This window comes from Lichenostomus cassidix, chromosome 3, assembly GCF_008360975.1.
Source record: "Lichenostomus cassidix isolate B80296 chromosome 3, HeHo_3.0, whole genome shotgun sequence".
NCBI lineage: Eukaryota > Metazoa > Chordata > Aves > Passeriformes > Meliphagidae > Lichenostomus > Lichenostomus cassidix.
This window is the reverse complement of record NC_139483.1, coordinates 77,628,855-77,641,668: the sequence shown is the minus strand read 5'-3', so window position 1 is coordinate 77,641,668 and position 12,814 is coordinate 77,628,855. Positions and strand designations below refer to the sequence as shown.

Here is a 12,814-nt window from a genome sequence, read left to right as displayed (position 1 = left end):
TTTGTTCACAGTCAAAATTACCTGAATCCTGTTGTGCCTTGAAGTGAAATGAAATAACATGTCGAGTTTCAAGTTGCCAGCTGATGTGAAGCTGCAGTTGGAACATAAAGAAATTCTGTGATTAGAAAACATCCCTCTCTCTTGCGCTCTCTTCTTTTTTTTTTTTTTTTTAATTTTAAGTTAAAGAAATCACATCAATCAGGAGGAACAGCAAATTCTTTCAATGGGCTTTTTGTCACCTGATAGTGAATTACTGTAACAGCTGCTTTGCAGGATGCCATTTACTACGCCCTGCTGTGAACTGATACACCACTCACAATTGCTTCAATCCTATACTCATGCTTCATAAAGAGCAGGAACCTGCTAGTGCTAAACATCCCAATCTCACATTGTTATTAAAATTACATCTGGAATAGATCTGGCCCTTTATGTTTTGAGTTTTTGTGTTGTCATGGACATATTTCCCCATAAAGACAAGCATAACTGACAGATCAAAAGAAATTTGTTTCAAGGAGAGCAACATTTCGGAACTGAAAATTATATAGGCCAAAATTTGTCTCATCATATAGCAGATAGAGCAGATCTTCCCTGTAATTTATTGTCATGGGTTTCAGCAAGGGCAGTTTTGCCCTGCTTGGAAAACAGTCTTTTTATGTGAGCGGAATACAGATCATCTCTTTGCTCTTCACTTTATTTTCCACATATTTTCAGTACTTCCTGCAGTCAGCAGAATGACTAATATTGCTATAAACTCCCCAAACCTTTATATATATCCGAGAGTTTGTGTTAAAAGACTTAGCAATAAACTTTTGTAACACAATGCTGCCATGGAACAGCCAAGGACATTCATCCAGTGGGAGAGCCATGACTCCTTTCTGCTCACTTTGAGCTGCTCAGATCTTACAAATCTACTCCAAATACTTAACACTACCTCATAAAAAAGGGGTTTCTGTTTTATGGTTATAAGCCTCCAAATAGCCTTGTGCACTGATTTGCTAGGATGCTATCACAGTATTTGCTCTGCAGCACTATCTGAGATCACATAGATCTAACTGAGGTTCTCATTGGACTCCTTCACTGTCTGTACTCCAGTTGGTTCACTGCTAAACTTCCCTTGCACACTGTAAGCCTCTGTGCAAAGTAAACACTCCTTCCACTCAGCTTAAGAAACATTTGTTTAAAATACAATTCTCAAAGTACTAGCTGTTCTTTTTATAAGCAAATAAAAATTATTGTTGTAGCAGGTATTTAGTATTAGAAAAAGTAGATAAAATAATTTGGGAAAATATGTTGAATATAGTGACAATTATTCCCCTGCATATCTGTAAACACCAAAAAAAAATCTATTGTAAGTTGTTTGAGACAGTTTTTGGTATAGAATTTTACTTCAAAGTAAAATTAACAAAGAGAGAGAGTGTGTGATTTGCTCCTGATTTCAGATAGTTCTGTATGATCCATATTTTTTGGATGTATATGCCTGCACTTTGCCATACTTTGCAGTGTCTGGGTACACTAGATTTTGTGTGTACGGATCATGGAAAGGTGATCAAACTGCAAAGTTTGAGGTTTTTTTACCAGTATTTTTTAGGTGGATTTGTCAGAAGACCACGAAGTGTATAGCCCATAGACTTTGCTCTTTATAAAATATATTACTGTATATAACAAGGCAGTTACATTCCAGAGCAATGAGGAATATACAGAAATATTTTAATAATGGTGGTTGAGAAAGGGCATCACTTTATCACTTTTTCTATTTTCCCCCATGCTTTATACACCTTGAGATTTTTATCTCCTTATAAAACTCTTTCTTTAGCCTTATTTGCTGGAAAGTTCTGCCAAGGTCTAGGGCAGTAGAGTCAAATTTGGTGTTGTTTTGAGACCGTTTTACTTGTTGAAGTTTATTACCATATCTATATTTAGAAAGGAATGTCCCTATAATGGATCTTCTGAGTATGCTGTGACAGAAGACATAGTAGCAACCCACAAAAGGTTTCTCTATAATGTATACTTGGGAGTACAGAGATGTAAGAATTGGATGCTGAGAAATCAGTGCTTTGAAAAATCACACCTCCTGTTTTTTCTCAGGTGTAAATATAATTTAAGGTTTTGGAAGTGAGCACTTCTCTCTTTAAAAGCATAATATTTCTGTAACTCTTGAAGGAAACTTTTTCTGTATGTTTACAGAAGCTCTTAAAAAAGCATAGAGAGATGACAACTCTTTCTGTGTCCCGCAGGAGATACAGGTCAATCACAAATGCAGGTCCATTCATGCTTGTAGTGTCTGGTGATCTAAACAGCACAGAAAAGGAGTGCTGCTTAGGTGGAAATGACAACAGATAGCTGTAATTCAAAAGTATTCCTGTGGAAGCACAAAGATTTTGTGCAATATGGTTAAAGAAGGTCCCTAAGTTCAGTTTGGGTTGGTAGTCTGAAGAATGCAAAATTAATTCCTTTCCATGACAATCATGACCATGTGAATTCTGGGGATGATCTTGACTGCAGTACCCATGAGATGGTACAGTTCAGGTTCCTGAGAGGACAGAGCAGATACACTAGGAAGATCACAGCCCTGGGTATCAGAAGAGCAGGCTGCAGCCTAATCACAAATCTGCTTGAAGAAATCCGATGGGATACAGACCTGTAGAGAAGAGAGATTCAGGAAAGCTGGTTGTTTTTCAAGGATCTGCTCCTTTAAGATGAAGACAGAAGGTTTGCACAGATGAAAAAGCAGCTCCTGACAAAATTCAGACATGCAAGAGGTAGAACCAGGGATAGGGGAGCCAGGAGGAATGCATCATGAAGGGTTGGGCTTAGCAAACCCAAAGTCCACCTGGAGCTGAATCTGCTGAGGGGTGTAAAGGGTATCAAGGAAGACTTCTACAGGTACTTAGACAGCAAAAGGAAGACTAGGGAAAATGTGGGACAGCTGCTTAATAGTCCTGGGAATCTGGTGACAAAGAACATGGAAACAGCCAAAGTACCAAGTGCCTTCTTCACCTAGACCTTTACTGATAAGTCTGACCTTCAAGCATTCCAAGTCCCTGAGCTGTGGGAGAAAATCTGGAGCATGGTTCAGCTGTCATTAATTTGTGTCATACTATATCTAATTCTTCATTTACACTACATGTGGTTGGTTCAGCTTGTAAACTCTTCTAGGCAGGGAAGTGTGTTCATTAATTTAGTTTCAAAAAGATGCTACATGTTTTATGCTGAACAGTGTCTCTGGAGAGATTCTTAAAATGACAGTTGCATAAAATGGCTTTGCATTTTGTGAAAGTATACTCCCTATTAACAATCCCTGCCTGATTCTTAATTTAGTTTTTTTTCTTGGTTTATCTGCACATGTGCAGAATACCAAGCTGCAAATTCCTAGTAGATTTCAGAGGCCAGGCTTGGTTGCTGTGTGCAGTAATCCACAAATACCATGCCATGCAATTCAGTCAGCGCTGCCAACTCCTTCTGACTCCAGGAAATCTTGACAGCCAGCAGGACATCCCTAAGGAGGAAGGCATGGGAGTCAGGATCTTTCTCACTAATTCCAAGAAAAAGGATTAAAAATGTCGTTGTTTTTCCCCCTCATGGGTTAGTGAATAAATTAGGTTGTTTTTTCTTCCTTTTGCTGGTCCATGGTCTTACGTGTGTGTATCTAATTAAGTAGGATCCATACTGAAATAAAATTGCCATGGCAGTAATCTTTTAATTCTCGGAAAAAAATAAAACCTCCTAGGCAAAAAGCATTGGCAATTAAGAAAATAACTTAAACATTTGTGGATTTTGCTGACCTAGGAGTGAGAGATATTGGCCTCGAAGTGGTTTCCCTGTGCCCCCTGGCTCCCTGCTGCCTTTGAAGCCTTTTGTTTCATAAGCCTCTTACACTGTAGTTTTGCTTTTACCTGCCCTCTGTGTTCTCTCTTTGGTTTTGATTTTGGTTTCTTTTTGTGCTTGCTCACTTTTCTTGGAAATAACTCCCTTCTTCCTGTCTGTTTTTGACACTTCTGCAATGTGGTCCTGCCTCCCTCCTCCCCCTTGTCCTTCTATCCCTATGTCTTCTCCCACTGCCGTTGTTGCTTTTCTCCCAAGCATCTGATACTTCTCCCCTTTTGTTGGGTCCGTGTGGCAGGATTGCTGTTCCAGACTGGAGCTTTCCTCTGACAGAAACCTATTCATCCCAGCAATGTAACTGAGGGCTTAGGAAGTCCAAGAAGTGACCCAGAATATGGAGTTCAGTTTTCAGCCCCAGTGTTCTCTTGCACAGGTGGGATATTCGCCTACATGAAGCAGCATGATCTATCATGGGTTCTGAGCTTGATCCTGAGCTCTCTTGTCACATATTGCTCGGGTTTGGATCAAGAAAACAGGGAATAAAAGTAGTTGCTGAAAGGACTGCAGAAGGGAAAAGATTTCAGCGCAACAGAACTGGCCTTGCAAAGAACCATGCAGAAAAACACCAATATTAAGTTGTGTTTGGGCACACTGGCCTATACACAATAAATGCTGCACAGGTTTATGACGAATGGCATATTTTTGAAATATTTTTAAGTCAAGGCCTCCCTGTCATATAAGTATAGACAATAGTATGTATCAATATATATAATTAATTATAACTGCATATGTGAGTGATTAAAAACTGTTGATTTTAGCAAAGTAGGAAAAACAGATTGGAAAGTATCAAGAAAGGAAAGAGGAATTCTTTTCATGAGTAAATTGCCATATTGCAAGGAGGCGATATTGTGGCACTAACTCCAGAAGTCTTGTTCTCAGAACGCACTGGGGTTTAGAGGTCCCTGCTGCTACTGGAAGATAGAAAGAAAAATCCGTATTTCCCCAAAGGAAGCTCTTGGCAAAGTTCAGCATAGCTGTAGATACATATTTGTTAAAGGTGGGAACACATTTTATTTGAATTCTGTCCTTTTACTACAAGTGCTGGGCTCAGTCCAGAGCAATGCTGTCTCTTGCCAGTGAGGTAGCAATGTTGACTCAGAGCAGAAACTGGCCTCAAGTGTTTTTACATTTTTGGTAGTCTTTCTTCATAACTGAGTGAATTTTATGTAGGTCTTTCATTTCTAAGAAGTCAAATGTGAAATCAGTCACTGTGTTTGGCAAGATGACTAATATTTCAAAAAAGTAATAAGTAGTTGTAAACTGTTTATATTGCACATGCAATGGTTTTTCTAGATGTTAAACTACTCCAAATCTTCAGGTATTTTTCTGGAGGAATGAGTATCTTGGAAGTAGAAATGACCTCCCAAAGTTGTTTCACTATTGGAAACGAGTGTCTGTTAGAACATAATAATCAGAATTTCATTTTCTGTCTTTGGCTATGAAGGTTGAAAAGCATTTTCTTCTCCTCCCTTCCTCTCACATCTTGTATTCAGGCATTATCTCTTTGGCAGCTGAATAGGATTGTTCCTCAGTAGCCAACAAGCTGCAAGCTTCAATTCAACACCATGGTTAACCTGTTGTCGGAGGTTGGGAGATGCCTTGGAATTTTTCTCCATCACTGTTACTAAGCAAGAAATAGCTGGATGATTAGAGCCATCAACTCTTTTGTAAGAGACAAAGGGTGTGCTTGGGCAAGGCAGGGGAAGGGAAGAGCGGGGCCATTGGAACACTCACTCTCCTCCTCGGACACTGGGAAGAGAGGCTGCTCCTTGCTTCTGGCTGGGACCAGAGGAAATTCAACTGTGCCCTGTTTTCATCTCCTGGCTGGGTGAGCTTTGATTCAACCTTTTTTTTCCCACTGGGAAGCGCACATTTTCCCGGGGCTGCATTTCCTCGCAGTAGCTGCCGGGAGAGTCCGGCTGCCTCTGCTGCCTGCCTCCACCCTCTGCTGCACGAGACCGCAGTGTCTGCTGTGACTGCAGAAATCCTTGCTACCTTGCTAACTAGCCGGGAGAGGGCCAGCTCCTGCCCCTGCTGCCCTGCTTTTTTTGCTGCTCCGAGCTGCTTTGCTGCCCTGCCTGCTCTTCAGCCTGCCCGCCATTACCAGCTGCCTGAGGCTGACCTGACCCTGCGCCACAGCGCCACCTGCAGCTGCTCGGGAGTCATCGCACCTGCCCTGCCTGGCCGGGAGCTCAACAGCGCCCCTGCTGCTTACAACCGTGATTACACCACACGGGAAAAGGCTTGGCAGCTCACAAGTCATCTGCTATTGGTTTCTGGTTCTAGTTGTGGTTGCTATTATTGTTATTGCTTGTTTATAGATACTAGTAAAGAACTGATATTCCTTTTTTCCTATACCTTTGCCTCAAAGCCCTTGATTTTCAAAATTAAATAATTCGGAGGGAGGGGAAAATCACATTCTCTGTCCTAAGGGAGGGTTCAACCTCTCTTGGCAGACACCTTTCAAACCAAGACACCTGTCACTACTGCCTTGTAGGAGTTGTGTATGCTGCTGGCCTAGGGAATCCAGCTGTGCTGAGGCTGCATCTGGCCTGAAAACTTTGGCTTTGAGGAGTTGTTACCATCTTCAGGGGAGAGGGAGGAGACAGGCTGGAGGTAAGTCATCAGCATCCTCTGTGACTGGCTTCATGTGCTGCCACTGCTGCTTTCATGTAATTTGTGAAGACCAGTCTGGAAAATGCTGTCTGGTTTCCACCAGCAAATCATTGGACCACCATGTTGTCAAACAGAGGCATTTAGTACAAGACATCAGTTGATATCAAACCCTGAGACACTATAAAACAAGAAAAGTTCTGCTTTTTAAAAGGATACTCTGTGTATTAGATAATTTATAGTATTTATCAAGACTGACTCATGAGCCAGTGGTAAGTCAGGAATAGCATTTGAGAGTCTTTCTATTCTGGGTGTTATCATATCCTCTAGAGTATTGAAAAGACTAATAAATCCAAAATAAATCCCAAAAAAAGCTGAAGCTCATCCCAGCAAGACTATCTTAAATTTTTGCACTTATCTCAGTGTGCATGGTCTGCAGGTGGCTCTCACCAGAGAAAGGGAAGTTGAGTGGATTGTGTGTGCCTGTTCTACAGCACAAGGACTGCCATCCATCCATCCATCCAGGTGTGAAGTCTCCTTTTCTGTGCCAGGCAAATGTCCATGCTTGGAGCTGGGTCATGTAAAGCAAGATGTGATGACCTTTTTAGCTTCTGAGCTTAAGTATTCAGTCTTTTTTATAATAAAGGAACTCTATTAAAAAGTCAGTGCTTGACTTTTTTAAAAGTCGTACTACATTTCTGTAGATACAGTAGTAGTTTCTGGGTGTAAAGATTAGAGCAACCATCCATTCTCGAGCAGATATTACTGCAATGTCAGTGCCAGTGTTATGTGATGAACTGCAATGGGTTGAAAAGTGACTCACTTTTTTCTGCAGGATTGGTTGAGCTGCCAGATTTTAGTAAGTATCAGGCTTATGTGAATACTAAATTTTGATCCTTAACTAGTGAGTGTAGAACTGTTTTGCTTAATCTTGTAAGTTACATGAAGGACCGTACCATAGAATAACATTGGTGAATACTTGAAAGAATCTCCTGCTAAATAATATCTGTTACCACTGATATAAAGGTAACTTATGCTCTGTTTGGGTCACTAATTTTGGTTTTGCCACAAAGCAAGTATGTGCTTAGGACTGGAAGAAAAAACTGGAAGATTAATTGGTACACAATAATTTGTGTACACAATGCTTTACAGTGGTAAAATACATGTAATGCAATCAGTAATAAAGCATTTGTGTCATGATAGTCATTGAAACACTTATCTTATTTGCATAGAAATGGCTAAACAAAAAATTAAAAACTCCTTGGAAGCAGAGTGGATGAGGCTGAATTTTTCTCATTGCTTTGGAAACAGACGTGTGATCATGTTTTTAGCCCCAATGAAAGTTAGTGCAATTTACTTACCAGTCTGTCGTAGGAAAACCCTAGCTGATAATCTTCCACTTCATATTAGAGTCCAAGTCTCAGACTTATTCCAAAGAAATATTACTTCTTCAAACACTCTTTCTTCCTATCCAATACTTCTTATCTCACAAATTTGCTTTACAACTGTTAAGATGATGACTTTCTGACAAGGTAACTTTCCTTCCAGTTGAATTATTTCAGAGAATTCCATCATACTGAGCAAAAAAATATTATTTCCAGTTAAATAATGGATACCAAGACTGTGCCAAGCAATCCATTAAGATCAGGAGGTCTCTGGCCTGACAACAGAGCTCACCTCTGAGTGTTATTAGTTTCTCTGGGCTGTAAAATTGCTTATTGTTGCTGTCCAAATTGAAGAACCCAGGGTTTTAAATAGTTGTAATAAATAAGAAAATTGTGTATAATTTAAAAAGTGAGTTATATAAAAATAGATTTAATGTCAATGAAGTGTTAGAAATATCTGGTCAAAGGGGCTGCTACCTAGAATTGGCAGAATCTCAGTGACTTCCATGGAGTTACTTTAGTAGTGTATTTGCACAGTGATTAATCCCTAAGAAATGACTGAAGAAGAAAAAATAAACTCTTGTTGCTTGCAAGCAGAATACTAAAGCCTAAACAGGAATATGAACAATTTAGGGATCATAATGCAGAAAATTCTGTTAGGAAGAAAAGGAATAAGGTAGGCTGGAAAATTGATGGGAGAGGAAATACTGGAATGACAGTTGGCAGAAAAAACTATTTCTCTAAACTAATTTTTGCTGTCTCCTGCAATAGTTTCAGGAGAAACTATTAAGTCTGGGAACACTGGAAAGGAATTTGAAACCTGAGTAAATGATTGCACAGAGGCAGAGTAAGCAGCAACTCAGAAAAGAAGTCTATTGACAGGGAAAAAAAGAAAAGATTTCTTGTGGATTTATGGTGAATTTAAATGTTTGCTGAAGAATAATGTGCAGAGAGCTGAAGCATAAAGAAAAAGGACAAACCTCACCTCCCCAAGGTGACAAAGAAATCGGCTGGTAATAATGCATAAATGTAAGGCTGCTACTTAAACCAAATCCTGATGCATAAATAACATTTCACATGCTTCTGTGCTTTGTTTGACTTGGCTCCTGAACCTTTGCATCAGTAAGTGTGGTGACTTCTGCAAAAGAAAAGAATTCTCAAAAGATAGACTCTGGTCCTCACAGCCATGAGATGCTGGGCCACACTGAACAACAATTATTTTGTCGAGAGTGCAGAGACCTCAGCTGCATGGTCTGCTGGTTTTTGCTCGGGTGGAGTTAGTTTTCTTCACAGTGGCTGGTAGAGGGCTGTGTTTTGGATTTGTGCTGAACACAGGGTTGATAATACAGAGATGTTTTTGTTATTGCTGAGCAGGGATTACACAGAGCCAAGGCCTTTTCTGATTTTTGCACTGCCATGCTGGGGAGGAGGCTGGGGGTGCCTGAGAGGTTGGGAGGAGACATAGTCGGGACAGGTGACCCCAACTGACCAAAGGGATATTCCAGATCATGAATATCATGCTCAGTGCATAAAGTGGGGGGAAGAAGGAGTAAGTGGACATTTGTAGTGTTTGTCTTCCCAAGTCACCGTTATGTGTGATGGGGCCCTGCTCTCCTGGAGATGGCTGAGCACCCACACCCCATGGGAAGCAGTGGATTCATTCCTTGTTTAGCTTTGCTTGTGTGAATGGCCTTTGCTTTCCCTGTGGAGCTGTCTTTATTTCAACTTCTGAGTTTTCTACCTTTTATCTTTCCGATTCTCTCCCTGATCCTACAGGTAGGGGAGTGAATGAGTGGCTAAGTGGGGCTGGGCTGTTGGCTGAGGCTGAACCATGGCAGATGGCACAAATGCAATTAAGAACTTGGCACATGACAGTCGGGGTTTGTTGCTGTAAATGAGCACTTCCATTTAGAGGTTTCTCTGTTTCACCTTTGTCTCTTGTGACCTCAGGTACACATCCTGGTCTGTTTCAAGTGGTCCTCTCTCTGTCCTGCCCCACTGCTGCACCTTCCTGTACTCATTATCTTGTCTAGAAATGGTAGCTGGACTGAAGTCCTGTCTGGTTTTCAGAACATATATCATTCATCAAATATAAGATTGACCTCAAATGTGTATTAGGAGTCAGCGAGCTAACGCTTTGTGGTATGGATACAGTATGAAGTGTCTTGAGTGTTCAAGATGCCTTAAGTAAAGAGTGGCAAGAAATATATAAATGGACAATGATATCTCAAGCAGCAGTCTAATTCTTCTGGCTAATTTTGGGTTATGCAGCCTAGGAAAGTGGTGATATGGATTCACGATAGTTCAGCTCCTGCCTTTAAAAGCAAGCCACATCCTAAGGGACCATCTCAACAAACTAAACTGTGCAGTCCTGCTTATTTGCACAGTTGTTCTGAGGTCAGCAGTGTCCTTGTGTTGGTGTGATGGAGGGGAGCAGTCACCACTGGGGGAGTGGGAGGGAAAAGGGTCAGATTTAACTGCTCACAGCTAAAAGCTGGCAACATTAGTCTGAATTGTTTTATGCTCTGGAAAAAAAAAAAGCTTGTGAAAAGCTTTGGCGGTGGCAGAACACATCCGTGATTCTTGTCTTAACATGATTTTCAAAGACTTTAAGAGATATTTTTGTAGGGACTAGAGCTATTATCTTCCAAATAACCACAGAAATATTTGGAGGGAGAAAAAAAACACCTTTTCTTAGACCAATTGATCTAGCTGGGAATTTAGGAAAGTGGTGCTAGGATCTCTAGCTTCACTGGCTTGTTGACCAATGGCATCTTGAGGTTTTCCTGATCTCCTCCATATTACCACCTGACTCCCTCCCTCTGTGCTATATTTCACTTCTCCACTCCCGTTTGGGGCTGTTTAATGAATCATATTCTAAACCAAAACACTGAATTCATCAGGATTTACAAAAGTTCCCTTCTATTTCTCATTCCAAGAAGCTTTATACCATCCAATGGCTCATGTAAAACACTGTATGCAAAAATGAAATGTAAAAATACTCCAGGAACCTGTGCCTGTGCTAACCACAGTGAGAGGACAATGCCAGTGTGCCATGTCATACATCTCAGTAGAAGCCCTGGGGAATCTTCCAGGTGCTCAGGGTTTCAGAATGAAGATGTCTACTGCCTGCATGGCTGGGAAGACAGACAAAAATAATCCTCAGGGTTTGCTTAGAGATTGTTGTTAGGAGAATGCTCACAGACATTTTGAAGTTCCAAGGACAAAAGAATTAAAGGAAAACAGAAAAACAAAATGCAATAGGAAAATACCAGACAATCTCCTTAAAGGCACAAAGATGGATTCAGCACTTCAAGCTCTTCATCCACACTTTGCAACTGAGTTGGAATAATACCATTGTTTAAGAGCAGAAATAGGTGACAAAATGTGACAGCTGGGGCTTGTTCGATGCATGAACTTCTGTCAGGGCTATAAAATTAATCAGATTCCTTAGAATAACATAACTCACCCTGGATCTTTCAAGTTGCCTTTGATTGCTGGCCTAGATATGAGAGCACCAGGTTGTTAGGAAGCAGAATTCTAGGACAGAGAGCTCTCACACAAACAGAACAAAGGAAACTTCTGAGCCTGATAGGCAACACTGGCCATGGCCAGCTAGTACTGGCCAGTAATCTAACTGGATGATTTGCTGGTTGGAGAAGAAAGTCCTGCTTGTCTCCATGCAGTGGTATATCACATTATTCATAATTTGTTATCACTTGGAGTAACTGCACCTAAAGATAAAACAAAATTGTCAGGAAAATATTTATATTTTCTTGGGTATAAATTTCACTCATAAATACTTGTATTTTTCCCTTTCTCTGGCTTGACAATATACTATTCATCTTCCCTACATGATTCAGCACAGGAATGCATAACCCAAGTTACCAGATCAAGCATCTGAGCAGTCAGGTGTTTTTTGATATCTCTGATGAGAATGGAAAAGCCCTGCATGTCCTCACTGATGGTCTCTTAAGCAATAGCAATTATGTAAGCTGTTAAATATTCTTTACTAACAGACATTTTGAAAAGCTTAAGCAGGGAATTTGTTGTTATTTCTGCTCAAAGGATGCTGGTTCTGCAATGTTTTAAGGAATCTGTTCCAAAGACACTAAGTCTTAGAAAGGGAAGTTTAGGAACAAATCTAGGCCCTGCTGAGTATGATAAAGGGGTCTTTTGTGATCAGAGCCAGAATTTCCCCAGGAAAGTTGCAGTGAATATAAAGAAATATACTTCAGTGTCACAGCTGAGACTAATTTGTGCACATTCCCACTACATCTAAGAAAACAGAAAGAGAAATTGCATTGAATCTGTATTTGAATGTTCTCTATACTCAATCAAGAGCCTTTCCTTCTAGTTCTGCTTACGATGCTGTTATTTATGACTCTGAATTAGGATTTTGCTTTTTACATTTGTAGGAAAAGTTAGTCTATAATGATAACCTGTAGTTTGACTAGTAATCCCCTGTAGTTGATTAATTTCTAACGAAAAATACCATTTCTATGTTTTCATTTTGTTCTCCGCAAATTTTATGTGTTGAACAAACAGCATTTCAAAAGGATTTGTGATAATTGCAGCTATGTAAATAGTTTTGATTGATTTTGTTAAAATAATATGATTGGGTTTTATTATCTGTGTCACTAAGCCTGGTATTCACTTATCTGAAAATTAAATAGTTGAGTCTGAGTTGATACTATGCATATACAGCAGTATTTATGATCTGTGCAATGATGCAGTTCTAAAGCAAATCTCATCCTTGTGTCTGTTGTCTGCTCAGTTCTTAGAGCAGTTCTGCTTAGCTGAATTCCTTCTGGAGGAAACTTAACCAAAACCCCTGTTCCAGGTGTGCATCAAATGTGCTTCCATCTCTAGAAAGGCATAGTAGTCTAAACAAATCCTTCAAGCAATTTTGGAATGTGCTTATGGTGGAATAG

At 40.2% G+C, this 12,814-nt stretch overlaps 1 long non-coding RNA gene across 2 annotated transcripts in view; it reads left to right on the top strand.

The window, feature by feature from the left end:
• The window catches only part of LOC146440050 (uncharacterized), an 82,560-nt gene that overhangs the window by 28,724 nt on the left and 41,022 nt on the right, over positions 1-12,814 (top strand). Inside the window, exons 2-3 of one of the 2 annotated variants that reach the window (XR_014851339.1) lie at positions 6,380-6,498; positions 6,919-7,019. This is a non-coding gene — a long non-coding RNA (uncharacterized LOC146440050). Of the gene's footprint in view, positions 1-6,379; positions 6,499-6,918; positions 7,020-12,814 lie in introns of those variants that run through there. The other variant, XR_014851340.1, reaches the window with a different exon arrangement.